Below are 19,874 nucleotides of genomic sequence, written 5' to 3' on the forward strand. Positions count from 1 at the left end.
TTGTGGGGACATACATCTGTTTACACAGCCACGTGTGGGGACTCGCCTCCCTTATGGGGACATAATGGAGGTCCCCATGAGGGGAATCATTAATTTTAGGGTGAAGACTTGGTTAGGTTATGGAAGAGCGTAGGGCTCTCGGTAAATGTGTGTGTTTAAAAAAACATGAAAAAACTCCATGAACATAGCCCTACAAAGACCTTATAAAAACCCTTTTAAAAGCATTATAAAAGCTCTGTTAGAACAAGACCGTTTTAAAAGACTGTTTAAAAAGTGCAGGACGGGGCTGGGCCACGGAACGGCGGCAGAGTATGTTAAAAAGCAGATCTTCCCAACCCAGGGTCTCTGGAGGGGGGCGTGTATGTGTGTGTGTGAAGTGTGTGGCCTAGCATTACTATACTTGTGGGGACCTAAATCTGTTTACACAGTCACGTGTGGGGACTCGCCTCCCTTATGGGGACAAATTGGAAGTCCCCATGAGGGGAATCATTAATTTTAGGGTGAAGACTTGGTTAGGTTTAGTATTAGGGTTAGGGTGAGGGTAAGGGTTAGGGTTAGGCATGTGTTGGTTATGGTTAAGGTTAGGATAAATCTCCAGGGCCCAGGAGTTCAAAACTTTTAATCTCAATCAGATCCGATCAGATTTTGAAATCCCATTTTTTGTGATCCAGGATCAGACAAATCGGCCAGATTTTGTCCCTGGAGTTCAAAGCAATTCAGGATAGGATCAGCCTGATCCAAATTACGATTTTTCAAGATGACTAGATCCTGAATATCAGTGCTTTAATCCGACCGATCGCCATCTAGTGGACATGAAAAATAATACAAGGAAGACAAGAGACCACATTGCAGAGACATCTATTGTCCGCAATTACGTTTGAAAGGTTTTTTTTGTTGAAGATATTTTTTATATATTTTTTCTTTAATCTAAATTACATTTGTGATTGACAATCTTTGTTATGATACTTTCATGAGCATAAACATTTATGTCAACATTTGGTTGAAAACAAAATAGGCCACCACAAACGTGACCAAAAAATGAAAAATAAAATTGATTTGCCATGAAGGCTAAAAATGGTGTATTATTTCAGTTAACAAACTTTGCCATTTTATTTATATTGAAACATATTTTTAAATAAATGGTACAGTACATTTTGCTCTGGTAATCCACTGGAAATCCACCCCTCTGGTCGGATCAGGATAATCCATTTTTTTGGGATCAAACTGATCCCAATCCTGTGTTTTGAAGATTTGATCCAGATTAAAGCTTGGATTGGATTTCCTGATCGGATATCAAAGTGATCCTAATCCTGTTTTTTGGTTTTGAACTCCCCAAAATCCAAATCTGATCTGATCAGATAGGGATTACAAGTTTTGAACTCCTGGGCCCAGGAAATGCATGTAAATCAATGTAATGTCCCCTGAAGTGATGTATACATGGTATATATATGTGTGTGTGTGTGTGTGTGTGTGTGTGTGTGTGTGTGTGTGTGTGTACGTGTGTGTGTGTGTGTGTGTGTGTGTGTGTGTGTGTGTGTGTGCAACACATCCTCACTCCCAGGTCGGCCTATGTTGACGTTATGTCAAGTCCCCTGTCGGCTTTTTCCAACGCAAGGGGGGGGGGCCTTAGCGTCCATTTTCAACGCAAGGGGGGGGGGCCTTAGCGTCCATTTTCAGCTTTCCGGGATGTCCATATGCTTCTATGGACGCTCATGGAAGCACGGCATTCGTTTGTGTCGGCTGCCCTTAAAGGCAATGTGAGCGTCCATTCTCATTGGATAACGGAGAATTGTACACCCGGAAGTAAGTATTCCCCTTACTGTCGATTGATTTTACAGTGATATCTGCACTACTCATCGACTAAAAAACACCAGATTATTCTTGTTAATTACACAACATTGATTGGTTTAAATTGTGTGCAATGCTTTTGTATTTTTCCCCTTCGATTCGGAGAAACAAATATGTTTTCGGAGTAAAGGATGGCAGAAGACACTACACTACCCAGAATCCCCAGCTATCGTTTGGACTACACCATGTGCTCTGTTTGACGTCACGTGATCTTCAAATGTCTCCCTGCAGAAAAAAAAAACATGGCCGAACTTCGTTTTATTCTCGATGGAAAATGCCTATTTTAAAGTTAGTTTGGCCATTAAAATGCGTTTTGATGTCATTTGATGCGAGAAATATGAGTTGTTATTTCAGATTATGTGTGCAGTGGATGTACATGATCTTTAGTTTGCTAGTTATTACGAAGATTACTTCAGGAAATTGCGTCCATAACGTTTTCATTGTTACCAAGGTGGTTGCTAGGGACGCTGCTATCGATATTATTTCTGTTATGTTGTGTAACTGTTTAATGGTGTTATCTTTATTGCTACCCCCTTCCCCGTCAATGTATAGTGTTTGTCCACAGCGCAAACATATTAGTTTAACAAAATCTGCATCTAAAGATAGCCTACGTTATTTCCCCCTGTGCAATTCCAGTCTCACATCTCACAGCACATGGTCATTAACAAATAACGGAAACAGACCGAAAACATTTAAAAAATATACAATAACACTTTATTCCGAGTGTGCTTGCTTTTCTCTTTGGAAGTCATCACATAACGGCATTGTAATACACGGTTCGGCTGCATTAAATATTACATATCTCCCGTAGTTCTGTATTTATAGAGCCCTGATGAGAAGACTTCTAGACAAACATGAGGAACTGAAAACGTGACGTGGATCATAAATATATCAGCCATTAAACAACATCTTACATTTCTTTTCACACAATACGTCTCCTTGCATCATCAACACTAATTCGGCTGGCTTTTATATTTGATCCAACTGGTAGATAGGCTGTATTTACACCATAAAGGTGCACAGCTGATATAAAGGGACACCTAGTGGTTAAAGCAAGTTATTAAATGTCATTATTTTTATTATTAGATATTAATAGGATCCCTATAAAGTATATTAATTACTCGTTATTCTCTACTAATAGTTAATTAAAGACTGTATATAATGACTATTTTTCACATCCCTTTCAAGATTTCAAGATTTTCTAAGGTTTATTGACATATCATATAGGCCTACACAACTATGGTGTAGTTATAAATTGAATGAAAAACTTGGGTCGCAGGTTTCTCAATAGTGCATTACAAGACATCTATCAATATTTGTGCATACCTCCAGCAATGTTAACTATGTTGAAGCACTTATTTTAACTGATATTATACATAATGTATTATACTCTTATAAGATGTATGTAGATATTTCATCTCCGACCTTGTCAGGTATTGAACAATCAATAAATAAAGAACACAGAATTGTTGAATATAAAACACAGAATTTGTGTGATTATACTAAATGATTTACAAATAAACACCACTGCATTTTAACTGTTACACATGCTGATGTAACGCAAATGTTCCAACTTGAGATCAATAAAGTATATCTTATCTTAAGCTGATCGATGGCTATACTGCCATATTTGCAAAATGTGCCTCTGAACCTTAACAAGTGCATGTTTCAGGCTTATCAATTAATGTAATGTAATGTTATCAATTAACAACAGGGGTCACAAACATAAGACCAGCTGTTAAATAAAGCTCTTCTGACCTTAGCTGGCATGTGTGTGTATATATATTAATGCTGCCCATTATGGGCACAAGCAATTTTCACCCATTTATTAATTATATGTTTTAAATGTGAGTGTTTCCTATCCCCTAAACCTCCAGGGATGTACACAGTTTAATACTGGCAATTCTTATTATGGGAAATACGAAAACGTCTTTTAAAACTACAACTCCCAGTAGAGACGTGCCATAGATACAGAACATGTTGCGAAACAGAATAGCCAGCATTTGTAGTTCTGGGGACAGGGTGGGGGAGGGGGGGACGCGGTGGACCCGTTCAAATCCAGTTTTGGACAGTCTGCCGTGATTCCATCCCATTTCAAGTGCTGTTCGAGGCTCGGTAACCCTCGGAGCACACTCTCCAATCACAGAGCTTGAGGACTATCACGGGGTTTGTCAAACAGAGCACATGGTGTAGTCCAAACGATAGCTGGGGATTCTGGGTAGTGTAGTGTCTTCTGCCCAGTGGCGTTTCTAGGTGTACAAAACTGGGGGGGCAGAAAGAGGTCGGGGGAGAGAGAGAGAGAGGGGGGGGGGGGACAGAGAGAGGGAGGAGAGAGAGAGGGGGGGACAGAGAGAGGGGGGAGGAGAGAGAGAGCGGGAGTGTCAAATTACATACTGAAGACCACAGGAGCAACACTGTGAGCGCATACATTTACGTACACAGCGTGGGGATGTCATAGTAATGCACCTTCATACATGGAGTAAAGGTCACCATCACAAAGTAATTCTTAACAATAACAACAACCGTAATGCTTTAGCATTAAAACACCATAGACTGTAAATATAAGGAAAACACAGACACTCATCATCGAGGTCACAATATCAATCGATCCAGCAGAGGCAAAACACAGAAGATCAACAAAATATATGACATAAATGACAAAGCTGAAGGCTCACTTGAAAAGAAAAGCGGCACGGCGGTCCTTCCTCTGACAGAATGTGTCTATCACTTTGGGGATGAAGTCCTGTAGTTGCTGGATCAACTGGCTTTCAATTGAAAGCATGGCCAATGCGTTAAGTCGCGGCTGTCCCATGGTGTTGCGAGTGAAAGTCTTTATCCTTTTGAGGGTGGAAAAGTTCCTCTCTGACTCGGATGTCGTCATCGGAGTTGTCACTATTATTTTGACCAAAATAACAGTCTCAGCAAACGTTTCCTCCAAGTTGTTCTCGTGAATGGATTTCAACAGAGACAGGGCAGTGTTTCCAGTGTGAAGCTCACTGTGGCGGTAGAGCGTGGTCAGCTCAGACTTCAACTTCTCCTTGTTTCCCAACGCAGGCCAGTTTCACGGCGCAGTCAAGCTCAGGTGTAGGAAATGACAGGACATGCTGTGGGAAGAATGAGCTGTCAACAAGCTTTGCAGCGATCAAATGGTCACTCTGTGAGAACCTCTGTTCCACCTGTGAGATGACTGTGTCACAAGCCTCCTTCATCACCGGCGCTGTGCTGCTGACTCGTCGGCCTGGCTCGTCTGTTCCATCATGAGCAGTGGCGGCCAATGCATCAGTTTTCTGCCTCATTTTCTGAACATGTTCCTTGAAACGGCAGAGCGCGCTGTTGATCCCAGGTGCATCAATGCTTCGTTTTTGCAGAGTGTTGTATAGAACATCCACTTCTGGCATAAGCAACGAAAAAAACTCCAGGAGCCGCATAAATGCTCGGTCCCGCAGTTTCTTTGACAGGCCGTATGCCTCACTTATGGTGACCGCATCCCATCCTGGTTGTGCGCGTATATGCTTCATACACTGAAGTAGTGCATCTCGGGTCTCCCAAACCGCGTTCACAGTTCTGCTTTTAAAGTTCCATCTCACAGCCGGTGGCCGTGGTATGCGTCTCTGTGTTGCCTCTGCAAGAGCTGCAACACGTTTTGGAGCACCGGAGAAAAAAGTGTAAAAAGCAGTTAGATCTGCAAAAAACACCTTCAGGATGCTCATCCTTGCTGAACACAGTTGCTGCAGGGTCAGGTTCAGTTGGTGGGCGTAGCAGTGAACAAACTGAGCGTTTGGGTACGTCTCCTTCATCACCGTCTGTACCCCGCGCACGTTACCGCTCATGACGGCCGCCCCGTCATAGGTCTGAGCGATTAGCTTTTCTTTCAGCTTCAGGGGTTCCAGAACAGCCTTGATGCTGTTAGAGAGACCTACACCAGTTTTGTCCTTTACTTCCACAAACTCCAAAAAACGCTCTGTAACTGTGAGGTCAGGCATAATGTATCGCAGCACAATCACCATTTGCGATTTACAGGAGACATCGGTTGTCTCGTCGGCCTGAACGGCAACAAATGATGTGTTGTCCACTTACTTGGCTATTTCCTCCCTGTACACATCATACATGCAGTCCAAGAGTTCATTCTGTATGGTGCTTGATGTCCCTTTGAAAACAAGCTGAGCTTCGTAGTGCCGTTGAAGCCTGGAATCGCCCTCACACATTGTCTCGAAAATTGACCTGAATATCCCTGGATTCAGAGAGTCCGCCGACTCGTTGTGGCCCCGCAGTGCTGTCTCACATTTCCCACACAGTTTAATACAGGTGATGATCCGACCAAGCACGTACCTGTTTTCTTCCACCTTCCTATTATGAGAATCAATGCCGCGTCTGTAGGCGCTGTCAATCTGAGCTGCAACATTCACCCTTCCAAGTAATCCCAATTTTACGGCATTTTCCAAATGACTGTTGCTGCTCTCATGCTTCATTGTCCTCTCCGAAAGATGCTTTAAGTCCTTGTAACCTGTCCTCGACCAAGTACCTTGATCTTCACCAAAAAGCAGGCAAGGAAAGCAAAAGAGGGAATTCTTCTGGATGCTCGCCGTTAGCCATTTCTTTTTAGCAAACCACTCAGCGTTAAACCCACGTTTAACTTTGCCCGCAGTCTGGACCATTTGGAAATCCGGTGGATGGTGGGCACTGAGGCGCTTTACCTCCAGTTTCTCTCCGAGACTAAGTGTCTCAAATGTGTGCTCCAGTAAATGGTCAACTTCATTCATTTTCTTTCAGTTTTTTACTTCTTTTAATCGCTGGTGATGTTAGCTATATGCTGCTCTCTCGTCTCCTCTTCAACTACACGTGACGTTTCGCAGCACTGCACACGTGAGTACTTACAGCCAATCAATTCTGAATTATGTGAGATGACGTATGGTGGGGATGGGAGCACTATGCCCCTACGGTCATTATTTTTTTGCCACACACATTAAATAGAAAAATACTCTGAGCATGTGCAGTGTAGTTTTTACAATCACCGTTCACTTAGACTGTGAGAGGGAGGGGCAGGATCGGGTTTTGTCCCACATGGCTCTAAACAGCTCAAAACGGCACTCTAGACACTAATTAGAAGAACACAGACTAAAACAGAAATGTACAGACGAATCAGATTATTAAACATGACCTTAAAATATATTTTATATGTTTTTTTATTTATTTTTTAGTATTTTTTTGTAATCATTATTTGTAATACTTTCTTCTGACACTAGGTGGGGCTGTGCCCCACCTGCCCCTAATGACCCGCCGCCACTGCTTCTGCCATCCTTTACTCCGAAAAAACATTTGTTTCTCCGAATCGAAGGGGAAAAATACAAAAGCATTGCACACAATTTAAACCAATCAATGTTGTGTAATTAACCAGGATAATCTGGTGTTTTTTAGTCGATGAGTAGTGCAGATATCACTGTAAAATCAATCGACAGTAAGGGGAATACTTACTTCCGGGTGTACAATTCTCCGTTATCCAATGAGAATGGACGCTCACATTGCCTTTAAGGGCAGCCGACACAAACGAATGCCGTGCTTCCATGAGCGTCCATAGAAGCATATGGACATCCCGGAAAGCTGAAAATGGACGCTAAGGGCCCCCCCCCTTGCGTTGAAAATGGACGCTAAGGCCCCCCCCCTTGCGTTGGAAAAAGCCGACAGGGGACTTGACATAACGTCAACATAGGCCGATCTGGGAGTGAGGATGTGTTGGTGTGTATGACTCAGGGTTTCCGCTAGGATTTTTTCTCGCCGGTCAAATGTCCGGGCAGAATTTATTTTACCGGACACATTTGAAAATTACCGGTCATATTTCAATAATAATAATAATAAGAGTTGTGTAGCAGAGTTTCCGTTAGCAGGTAATTACCGGACTATGAGCAGATATGCTTCAATTGAAAACTCAGTTCACGGGGCTCATTTTTATATTGCTTCAGTTTATAATCGTAACAGATCGAAAAATTCAGATTCATTTTTCAATAAATTATTCCACAAACAACAAACAACATAATTATTACATTCAAACAAACTACTTGTAGTAGATAACGTACATTATTCAAAAGTTTACATTAACTTTGAATAATAACACGGGAGAAACGGATCCTCTCTTTTCCCCTCTCTCTCTCTCTCTCCTGACAGCCCGTCAGTTTCTCCTGCAGCTCGCTAAACAGAGGGCGGGGCTTCAGGTGATTATGCAGAGCTGCGTGTCTCCGTCAGACTCAGCAGCTGATCTGATCTCTCTCGCGTGTCCGGTTATACTTCACTCGCGTGTATGTCCATATCGATCAGATCCAGCTCTCCTGATCGGCCTTTATAGAGAGCACCGATCAAACTATTAAGAGTGAATATCGGCCGATAATGACCGGCGGCCGATCTATCGGAGCCTCCCTAATTATTACCAGACATTTTGACCGGCAGGTTTTGAATTTACCGGTTTTTAATACATTTTACCAGCTAAAAACCGGTAATTACCGGCTAACGGAAACCCTGTGTGTGTGTGTGTGTGTGTGTGTGTGTGTGTGTGTGTGTGTGTGTGTGTGTGTGTGTGTGTGTGTGTGTTGTGTGTGTGTGTGTGTGTGTGTGTGTGTGTGTGTGTGGATGTGTGCAGGTGTGCATGTGTGCGTGTGCAGGTGTGTGTGTGTGCGTGTATGGAGCTCGTCCCAATGGAATCAGTAAAAGACCTTAAATGAGAAGGGGATCTAAAATGGTTAATTAAAAGTGATTCTAGTTATGTTGGTTAAAACCATGCATAAAATACAATTAAAAATGCAAGTATTAAAAGACAAGTCCAATAATACATTAAGTAGAATTATAACAGAAAATGGTTATTTTGTGTATATGGAAAATGTTTTAGATCTTTGAGTTCATCTCGTGAAAAATGGGAGCAAAAACAAAAGTGTTGCATTTATAATTTTGTTCAGTGTATAACATCTGAAGATGTGTAGTTTTATTCATGTTTTCACATAATTTTACAGGATATTGCTATATTATTTCATATGTTTTAGTTCTAAAACTGGTTAACCCTGACTCGCCAACACGCCATCAAGCTCTCTCCACCTGTCGGTGTGTCGGTGGAGGAGTGTGGTCTGGCTGTGGGGGCTGTGGTGGGATATGGCAGAGTTAAATCTGCCTCCCGCATGAACAGCGCAGTGGTTATTTTTTTAGACTGCAGGTCCCTTTGTCCACGGCCGGGCCGCCGGTGCTGGGGTCCGCGCCAGCTGCGGGGCCGCTGCCGGGTGCTTTGTCCACGGCCGGGCCCGCGCCAGCTGCGGAGCCACTGCCGGTTGCTTTGTCCACGGCCGGGCCGCCGGTGCTGGGGTCCGCGCCCGCGGCGGAAACGCCGGTGGTGGAACCGCAGGTCAGTCGGTCCGTGGCAGAGCCAACGGTTCCACGCGTAGAAAGCACACAGGCAGCCGGTACACACAGTATCACACACACAGACACTTAGGTCACACAGAAAGCAGATAGTGAGCACACTGCAGCCAGAGTGGCTGAGTCTGTTCTGGAGGATGTGGTAATGGATGAGGATTTGTTAAGGTTACCTGTTAAAAGGAAAAACGAACAAGTGAGCAAAGGAAGTGTGGCTCAGAAAGGGAAGGTGTCAAAGAAGGAGTCGATGTGTTCCTCCTCTCAGCCAGAGGACTCAGAGGACAGTGACAGCGAGTCATTCTTTGACATCGTTGAGGTAGCAAAGGGAGAGGAGTATTCTTTCCAGAGGATCAGATCCTTTCTGGCGGAAACTAAGGGGTGGAGGGGGGTGAAATTAGATGACTTTTTTGCAGATTTGCAGATCTTCCACAATACTGCCAGGGTTCTCATACGGCGCAAAGAAGCCTTAGGGGAACCTTTCTTCAGCGGCCCAGAGAAGCTTAAAGAAGATACTTCAGAGGATTAGAGGGGAAACTGCAAAGAATGATGAATAAGTACATCTTGGTTTTATTTTTTTTAATTTATTTTTCTTCAGCCAGGTTTTTGATTTTGTTAGGATGCAACTATAATTTCATTATGAGTGACATAAAGCTGGGCTCTTTAAACATTAACGGTGCTCGAGGGGATGCTAAGAGAGCATCTTTATTTACTTTATTAGGAAACAAGAGTTTAAATGTGACGTTTCTCCAGGAAACTCACAGCACTGCTGAGAACGAGAGTGACTGGAGGAGGGAATGGGGGGGGGGCTTCTTCAGCCATAAGCGCAGCAATAGTGGAGGGGTTGCCATTCTCTTTGCGAGGGGCTTTACACCCTTCTCCTGTACGGTCGATGAGGTCATCCCAGGACACTTGCTCAAAATAAATGCTGAATTTGAAAAAGTTAAAATATGTTTTATGCTCCCAGTGAGGGCGCAGAGAGGCTTTTGTTTTTTGAGAAACTAAAACACACTCTTAGCACCTGTGATAGTGGGGAGTATCTGTTCCTGGGGGGTGACTTCAACAGAGAACCCTGTGCTGGATAGGAACCACCAGGAACCGCATGCTGCCTCGAAGAGTGCCTTAATAAGACTAACAGAAAGCTTTGAGCTGTGTGATGTTTGGAGGCACTTCCACCCGGGCCAGCGGCAGTACACGTGGGTGCACTCTAGGGATAACCTGTTGTCTCTGGCTAGGCTGGATTGTGTCTATGTTTTTAACCATCACATTAATGTGAGCAGAAGCTGCTCCATCAGTCCAGTGGGAATCTCTGACCATTCCCTCGTACAAGTCTCAGTTTTTATTAATCATGTTAAGTGTAATAGTGCGTATTGGCACTTTAATGCTTCTCTGTTGACCGACAACCATTTAAAAAATGTTTTTAAATTATTTTGGGAAAACTACCGTTTATCTAAGAGTGAGTACAATTCTCTTCAGCAGTGGTGGGATGTAGGTAAAGTGAAGATCAAGCAGCTTTGCCTGCAGTACACTTTCAATGTCACAAAGGACATGGCTAGATCTCTGAGAGCTCTGGAGAGAGACGTGGTGGAGCTGCAGGGATTGGCAGACTCCACAGGAGAGCGAGAACATGTTGAAGTTTTCAAAAGAAAAAGCTCAGCTCTGTCTGACCTGCTGGGGTTTTCTGCTCAGGGTGCTCTGGTCAGATCCCGGTTTCAGAACATCGTGAAAATGGATGCTTCCTCTCACTTGTTCTTTGGTCTCGAGCGTAAGAATGGTCAGAGGAGGCTGATGCACTCCCTGCGATCCGATGCTGGGCAGCTGCTTCAGGAGTCCGCCGACATTCGTCAGTGTGCTGTGGAGTTCTACAAAGAGCTCTACAGAACAGAGTTCCAGGCCGAGCCAGAGGTGGCGCAGTCGTTCTATGAGGGCCTTCCTAACGTCCCCGAGGAGGACCATGCTGAGCTGGAGGTGGAGCTCTCTGCCCAGGAGTTGCAGGAGGCCCTGCAGAGCATGCAGAGTGGGAAGGCTCCTGGCATAGACGGCCTGCCTGCAGACTTCTATAAGGCTCTCTGGCCAGTTATAGGTGACGACCTGCTGAGTGTGCTCAGAGACAGTCTAAGCAACGGGAGGTTGCCTCTGAGTTGCAGGAGAGCTGTGCTAACTCTCCTCCCTAAGAAAGGAGACCTGCAGGAGATTAAGAACTGGCGTCCTGTGTCTCTACTCTGTACCGACTACAAGCTGCTTTCCAAAGTGTTAGCGACGAGGCTGAGAAAAGTGATGGAGCATGTCATTCACGTAGACCAGACATACTGTGTACCCAGCAGGTTGATAACTGACAACGTGACTCTAATTCGAGATGTTTTGGACCTCTCCGGTTCATTGGGCTGTGAGCTTGGTCTGATTTCTCTAGACCAAGAAAAGGCTTTTGACCGAGTTGAACACCAGTACTTGTGGCAGACACTGGAAGCTTTTGGGTTCAGCTCTGGTCTCATAGCCAAGATCCAGGTCTTGTACAGGGACATTGAGAGTGTACTGAAGATAAACGGTAGTTTGTGTGCTCCTTTTGAAGCTCAGAGAGGAGTCCGACAGGGCTGCTCTTTGTCCGGGATGCTCTACTCCCTGGCCATAGAGCCCTTTTTACACCGGTGAAGGTCAAAGTTACAGGGTTTTTCTTTTCCTGGCTGTAGGGATGTTTTTAAATTGTCTGCGTATGCGGATGACATAATGGTCTTTGTTAAAAAACAAGATGACATCAATGTTTTAACTGAAACTGTGAGCAATTTTTGCAAAATCTCATCTGCTCGAGTCAACTGGGGGAAAAGTGAGGCCTTAGCAGGAGGAGAGGGCAGTATTGACAGCTTGTTGTTACCTGGGGGCCTTGGTTGGAAAAGGGCAGGGTTAAAGTACCTGGGTATTTATCTTGGTGATGACACATTTTGTGTGAAGAACTGGGACGGGCTTATAGAGAAAGTGGAAGGCCGGTTAAAGAAGTGGAAGTGGATCCTTCCCAAACTTTCTTTTAAAGGGAGAATCCTTATTTTAAACAACCTTGTTTCCTCCATGCTGGCTCACCGGCTGGCGTACACCGACCCACCCGTAAACCTGCTGTCCAGGGTGCAGGCTCTCATGGTGGACTTCTTCTGGGACCGCATGCACTGGGTCCCTCAGAGCGTCCTGTTCCTGCCAAAGGAGGAGGGGGGACATGGCCTGGTTCACCTGGCAAGCAGAGGGGCGGCCTTCAGGCTCCGGTTCGTCCAGAGGTTCCTGACTGGACCTGCTGACCTGGTCTGGAGACCCGTAGCTCGGGCCTTATTGGAGCGCTGTGGTGGGCTGGGTCTGGCTGAGTCGCTGTTCCTAATGGACCTGAAAGGATTACGCCTGAACAATCTATGGAGGTCTCTTCAAGGTGTGGGGACTACTCAAAAAAGAGAGACCAGAGTGCCGTGGCTCACTGTTCTGGCTCCTCAGAGAGCCGGTGGTCCGTGGATCTCGTTTTGTGTGTGGAGTAGGGCCTTCTCTACAACAGAGACTCTGTGAGGAGAGGATCCTCACGCTGGGCCAGGTGGTGGAGGTGTGTGGCCCCCGTCTGGACAACGCTGCAGGCCTGGCCTCACGTCTGAGCCTCAGGTCAGTCCGGGTGGTCAGCCTCCTGCTGCAGAGCTGGAAGCAGCAGCTCAGCCAGTCAGAGCTGGCGCTGATCGCTGCTCACTGTAACGGACTGAAGTCTCCAAATGACAATGACTCTTTTCCAGAGATGCAATGTTTTCCTGATCTCAGTTGTGAGGGTTTTTTGTTAAAGTTGGACAATGTTACTGATTTTAAGTTTAGCACCATGTCCAACAAAACATTTTATTATTTGGTGACAAAGGTGCTGAATCAGAGCAGACTCCAAGAGCGAGTGGACACCCGGTGGAGAGCCCACCTGGGCCTGACGGAGGCTCAGAGGCCTGAGTGGAGAGCGCTCTACAAGCCTCCGCTGACTAAGAGGGGTGGGGACCTCCAGTGGAGGATTCTCCACGCTGCGGTAGCTGTTAATGCGTTTGTTTCTGTGATCAACCCTACAGTGTCTGACGCCTGTCCTTTCTGTGACCAGAGGGAAACCATTTTTCATTGTTTTACAGAATGTGGTCGACTCCTTTGTCTTTTTCAGTTACTCACTCAGATGTTGATTTTGTTTAATGTGGTTTTTTCTAAGTCAATGTTCATTTTGGGTTGTAGGTACAGCCAGAAGCAAAAGTGCAAAAGTCAGCTTTTGAATTTTTTGTTGGGGCAGGCTAAAATGGCCATTTACCTCAGCAGGAGGAATAAAGTTGCGGGATCATTGGATACCGATGCAGTTTTGATTTTCAAGCGGATGGTTAAAGCAAGACTGAAAGTGGACTACGGTTACTTTTGCTTAACAAAAAATGTGGGAGAATTTGAGGCCATGTGGTGCTTTAAAAATGCTTTGTGTTCTGTGGAGAATGAGGATCTTATTTTCAGTCGTTGTCTGAACTGACAATGTGTGTCAATGTGTCTGTTTGGTTATTTGCTTTGTGAATAAAAGTGGTTTGAAAAATCAAAAAAAATCTCTCTCTCTCTCTCTCTCTCTCTCAGGAAATGGGGAAGAAGCAGGGGCTGACTCCAGACAAAACACACCGAGACGTATGGTGTCAGGTTGGGAATTGGGAGGCAGGGAGCTATCATGCATGGGGCTATCATGCCTGGGGCTAGCATACCGGGAATCATATGTCTGGAGGAAGTCCATAATCCAGCCAGGTAAGAACTTCAATAAACATGGTTTCTCTGTTTTCATCTGGTGCGCCTCTGCCAGAGCAGCCTCTTTCTGCTCAACACTGGACGCTCCACTCCACCTACCATAGCAGAAAGCCAATGAATAGGTAAATGAATGTAACTCCACCTCAAATGGATCATCTGCTGGGTCCATATTGGTGAAATTCTTCTGTCACGGCTGAAGGGCAAGGTACACAGGACCCAAATGCAGAATATTGTTTGAAATCCAAAATACTTTCATTGAGGAACTAGGCCAGGCAACAAAGTAAAATAAGGCAAGGCAAAACGTAGAAATCCCTCAGAACAAAGTCCTTCCAGCAACATTAAGAATCTCATAACGACAAACAGAAAAACCAGAACTTAAACGCACACAAGACTAATCACACAAACAAGACACAGGTGAGGAGGGAGGAAAAAACACAGGGGAACAAGGTGAACACAATCGGGTAATCAGGCAGGAGGGAACACAGAGACAGGAAGCAACAGTTAAGAAGGTAAAGATGACAAGCTCCGGAAGCTAAATAGATTTCAGCGTAAAACCCTCTTTAGCCAGGTGCATTTCTTTCCATTGGACGAGGATGCTAACTGAGAGGCAAATCTGGCCAAACAAGGACTAAACGTCTACGTGAAGCTACATCTTTTAATATCTGCACAGCTTTTCACTTTTCGTAACAATACTGCACATATATGCACTCTATATTTAAAAGTTTTTTCTATAATTGCTTTACTTTTTTGTACATTTTCTTTCAATGTATCACAGTGTTTATGTATGCACCATGTACACCAAGGCACATTCCTCGCATTTGTAAACCATACTTGGCAGTAAACATGTTTCTGATTTTGATTTTTACTTTTGATTTCGATATTATCTGCCTAAAGATGTGAACCTCTCACCTTTGAAGAATGTAGTTATTCTAACAGCCTTTGTAATCCACGTTAGTTTATGATGCCAAGTAAACGTCAACAATGTCAAGGTACTCCAATCATGTGTTAAAACCTTCACAAATATCCTTTAGAATATAAAATCCATTCCCAGGCAGGGCTGTAATAAGGCTGTCAGAAAAGTGGGGAGGGGGTATCATTTCCTAAAGGCCGCAAAGAGAAACCCACATCAAGTGGCCGTTTGGCCGTTTTCCAAGTTTGGCCGGCTCACCCAACGTTAGCAAGCTAGCATTAAGTAAGCTTCAATGACGGTATATCTAGATTTGGAAGTAAAGTGTCTTATTTTTACTTTTCAAAACAAACGAACATTAAGTTGAACCAGTTGGTAATAAGATATCACACCAGATAGACATTTGATGGTACAGTAAGGTGACGTGGAAACAGTTGTAGGCTGGCTAGCCTTAGCTAATTTGAAACAGAATTCTTTGGCAGTTTAAAAATCGACAACTCGCCAATGTTAGCTACTAGCCAGCTAGGTAGCTAACGGTTGCTAGATTAACCTCTTCTACACAGCACCCCCGATACCGGGGAGAAAAACGCGTCATCTGCAGGAAACAGCGTCTGAGGGCATCTTAATTATCCATGTAATGGGAAGAAACTCAGCTAACTGATCATTTTTGATTGATTTGAGCATCGTGAGATGACACAGAATCGATGGGTACATACATCATAACTCCATGATAAGAACTCGCAAAGCTATTAACAAGAACAGAGATCAAAACATCTGGCGCTTGGTAGCTAAAAGGGCAACATGGCTCACCTTGGTCGTTGTCTGGTCAAAAGTGGTCTTCAATGGCATTAAAACGATAAAAACGCTGCTGAAGTTAATCCATAGGTTAATCCAATGTGTCTGTGTCCCTTTTAAACAGGAGTGTCAAACTCAATTTCATCGTGGGCCACATTAGAATTATGGTTGCACTCAAAGGGCCGGTGTAACTTTAAGACTATATCAATATACATATATAATATATTAAATAATGTATTATATTATATGATTGGCTCTTCATTGGATTATTATCAGTTCTGGTAATAACTTCATAAATAACTACGTCTGAAAGCAGAAGTCTAGGGCAAATAATTGAAAGCAAATATTCAACAATTACACCAATTGTATTGTATATTATATTCTTTGCAAGCTCTTGCGGGCCAAATAAAATGAGGTCGCGGGCCGGTTTTGGCCCACGGGCCTTGAGTTTGACAAACCTGCTTTGAAATTATTTCTGATAATCCATAAGCAATAAACCTGCTTTTCCGCATCCAGATGTCAGAGCGAGAGATAGGTTCACTGATGCAAACCTGCATGCGCAAAGCCCCCACCTTTTTTTTTTTACCATGTGTGTGTGTGGGGAAATTCCCCTTCGATTCTATTGGCTCTAACGGTCAAAAAGAGATGTCAATCACCAAAATCGACCAATGTGTTCCAGAGAAACGGTAAAAACGGCCATTTCCACCCAAATCAGAGTTTATTTTGCTAAACCTCTCTAAAAAGGTCAAATATCACTTGTTTTGCATCAATCTTGATACAGGGTACTTATTATATGTTGTACTTTGGATTCCTAAAGCTTTTAGTCTACCTTACCATCATCCAAGGTTAGTTTTCACTATAAGTAAAAAATAATATTTGGACGGACACTATAATTTACAGTTTTTTACTATGTTCAATCTGAATTTTCTTTAAAATAAAAACCAGCTATATTGATTCTGACTCTTCTACATCCAACTCACAGGTTTATCATTACTTTGAGAAAAAAGATTAATAATCTAACCCTTTTAGAAGGGAAGATATGCTCATTTGTTCTGGGAATGTCATTTTCGAGCCTGAGACATGAAAAACAGGCTCAGGGCTTAGCAAACATTTTCCCTTTTTCTTTGTTAACCGTTTCACATCATGACTTAACAGTTTCAGACGATTATAGAACAATGTCAGTCTTTACACATCATAACAATTGAACAGTTTTAAAGTTTCTCTTTCTTCCCCTCTTATATTGCAGTCCCTCACTCACTTTTTTTAAAATCTGTGCGAGAAGTGAGCATGTGCTGCCAGGTGTCAGAGCCATTCTCATACACATGCAGGTGCTCGTTGGTTACAGTGATGCAAACACAGGTATGGTGAAAAAAGAGAGAAATATTCGAAGCAGAAAAAAAACGTAATGCTTCAATTAACTGGCAATTCTTTATAATATACTCAGATCAATAGGAGACAGAGATGTTAAGTTATAAATCAAGGGTTTTTTATTATTATTTACAGCAGGGGTGGTGAACCTTTTTCCTTTCAATTTTTACAACATCCTCCGAGGGTCGTACAAATTATTGAACTCAACCTCTGCTTAAAAAAACTAAAATCACAGCCCGTTCATTTGGCCTTTCTTTCATTCTGTGCAAAGAAAAAGCAACCTCTTAATCCAGATATTTTACCATGACTCACGCATGCATGCATGTGCACGGTTGTGGCATGACCACCAAAACAGAAAGATATGGACACCAGATGTGTGCAAATGTATTTAGTATCCTATCCATGTGAACATGATTTAAGTGTGGGGGGGACCTAACCTCCTCTAGGGGGTCCGGGGGCATGCTCCCCCGGGAAGATTATTTTTAAAAATATTGAAGTTAAAAGCATCAATCTGGTGCACTTTGAGAGCAAAATGAAGAGATCTATGGGTACATCTTTCAACACCCATATGAAATAGAACTGTAAGCAGACTATTTTTGGATATTTTACAAATCACTCCCCTTTTAAACTCTATTCTTGTTATTTTTAACAACTTTTTTGTTACTGTTTTTCATTTAGTCTCATTAATAACTATCATGATCATATCAAGGTGTGCCTTAACCTCACTGAGCTGAGGTTATTTGAGCCTCTTAGGAGAGAGCTCTCTTCCACCTGGAGAAAAGCTCTTTAAATTCGTTAGCATAGCTAGCTAACCAGATGCTAATAACAACAGATTGCCACTGTGCTTACAACTAAAGACACAGCCACGCAAACACTGCGGCATGTGTACGGCTTAAAGTAACGTGTTATAGCAGAAAGTTTAATACAGCGTATTTCTGGTATATTCATTTTAATGTCACCTGATATATCGGATGTGTGTTAAACTAAGATTTTTTCCTCTTAAATATAGAGAGGTTTTTTATATTATATATTCCTAAAATGATGTCCCATTTTAAGTAGAAGTAGATTAGCGCAAATGGTCTTTTCTTCCACTTTTGTGTTATAATCAAAAGGTTTTTTTTTGGCTATTTGTGAGTAGGTAAGGTACAGTACAACCTGTGATTTCTGCCTTGAGTAAAATGATTACCCGTTGATAAGTATTTTTCAGAAAGTCATTAGGAGAGGCCCATGAGTCTCTTTGCTAATTATCAATGGTCTTTGCAATTAACAGCAGATGTACCCATGTTAAGTGAATTGGTAGGGGTCAGAGGAACTCCAAGAGAGGGGCTTCCTCAAACATAATACAGTTAAAGTCTTGTTAGTTAGTGGTTCATATCCAGCATGCATTAGCTAAGAAACGATAAGGATGTTGGTGTGTTAGCTGCATAGAGAAAATGTATGTGCGTTCATGTGCAGACGTTAGTTAATTGGATAATTCATATCCTGCAAGACTCCTAGAGAGGCCATGAGACGATTGAGTCACACAGTTAGAGGGACAATGGTCGTTCTGAATTATCAATGGATGTATTCATTTTAGGTGAGCTGACTTCGAGGTTGGAGCAAGTTCAGAGAAGCCCTTAGGGTATGAGAACAGTTAACCTTTGTTAGTTAACTAATCCTAAGGATGTCATGAGACAATGACGTTTAAATATAGAAAAACATGTGACATTTGTGTGATAGGCTGCATGATAAAATGTGTGTGAGTGTGTGATCCCAGCTATACATTGGTCATCTGTTAACATCTCCTTGTAAGGAGATGGGGCGAACCAGACCGAGTCAACGGCTGCTGACTCATTGCCTAGGGTTCGCCCAGAAGTGAAACCGGCCAATGGAGAACTACCAGCTCATTGCCAAGGGCTCGCCCAGAAGTGAAATCGCCAATAACAAATAGCTAGGGAGGAGCAACCGACACAACTCCTCCCACTTAATTTGTATGTAAGCTGTTCCACTGTTCATACTCGGCGCTGTCTTCTGACTGACTGTCCTGAGACGTATCTCACACGGTGGTAGAATTCAGCCCGGAGTGCTCTGTATTTTGTACTGTTGCAGCGTACTCTGTATTTTGTATTGTTGCTTTTTACCATTAAACTCAGCTTATTGCTTATCTCATTCCTCGGTGTACGAGTCCTTTCCTTGTAGGAGCCTACTCATCAACGGACGGCGCGGAGCAGAGGTGAACCTTCCACCACCGCCATTGGGTGGTGCTCCAACAGGCTCCTTATAGGTACTGCAATATTTGAAGGGTTGGAAAGGCGTTCCGGTGCTCTCCGTCAGCACTCATTTCAGACGAGACATATACCACGTGTTGTGTTCAAGGAACATGTCCTTGGTCAGGAAAAACAGGTACTCGCTTGTTTAATTATTTGTTTGCGGTCTAGATTTCTTCTTCTTTTTTGAAGGGAGAAGTTGTCCGTCAATCGGACCGACGGACTCCCCCCCCCCCCCAAAACGAAAACTCTTCGGTTCCACGAATTGCACAACTCACCCAAATCAGCGTAAAAAAAGCGGGAGGCACCGAAAAATCCCCTATTAATGCATTGATTATAGGTCCGGGTCCGTATAGGTCGGCGTCTGGGTCCGGATCCGGACCGCGGTCCGCCTGTTGCCGACCCCTGCTCTATTCCATATAAAAGTAGACAACATGGTTATGTAATTGCACATTCTAGCACAGTTTATTGCTCTTATACCTTGATTGTTGCCAACTACGATGCTCAACAGCTCGCTTAACGGAACTTTGACGCTGGTATCAGTTTACCACCAATCACGGGAGTAT

This window comes from Gymnodraco acuticeps, unplaced genomic scaffold, assembly GCF_902827175.1.
Source record: "Gymnodraco acuticeps unplaced genomic scaffold, fGymAcu1.1, whole genome shotgun sequence".
NCBI lineage: Eukaryota > Metazoa > Chordata > Actinopteri > Perciformes > Bathydraconidae > Gymnodraco > Gymnodraco acuticeps.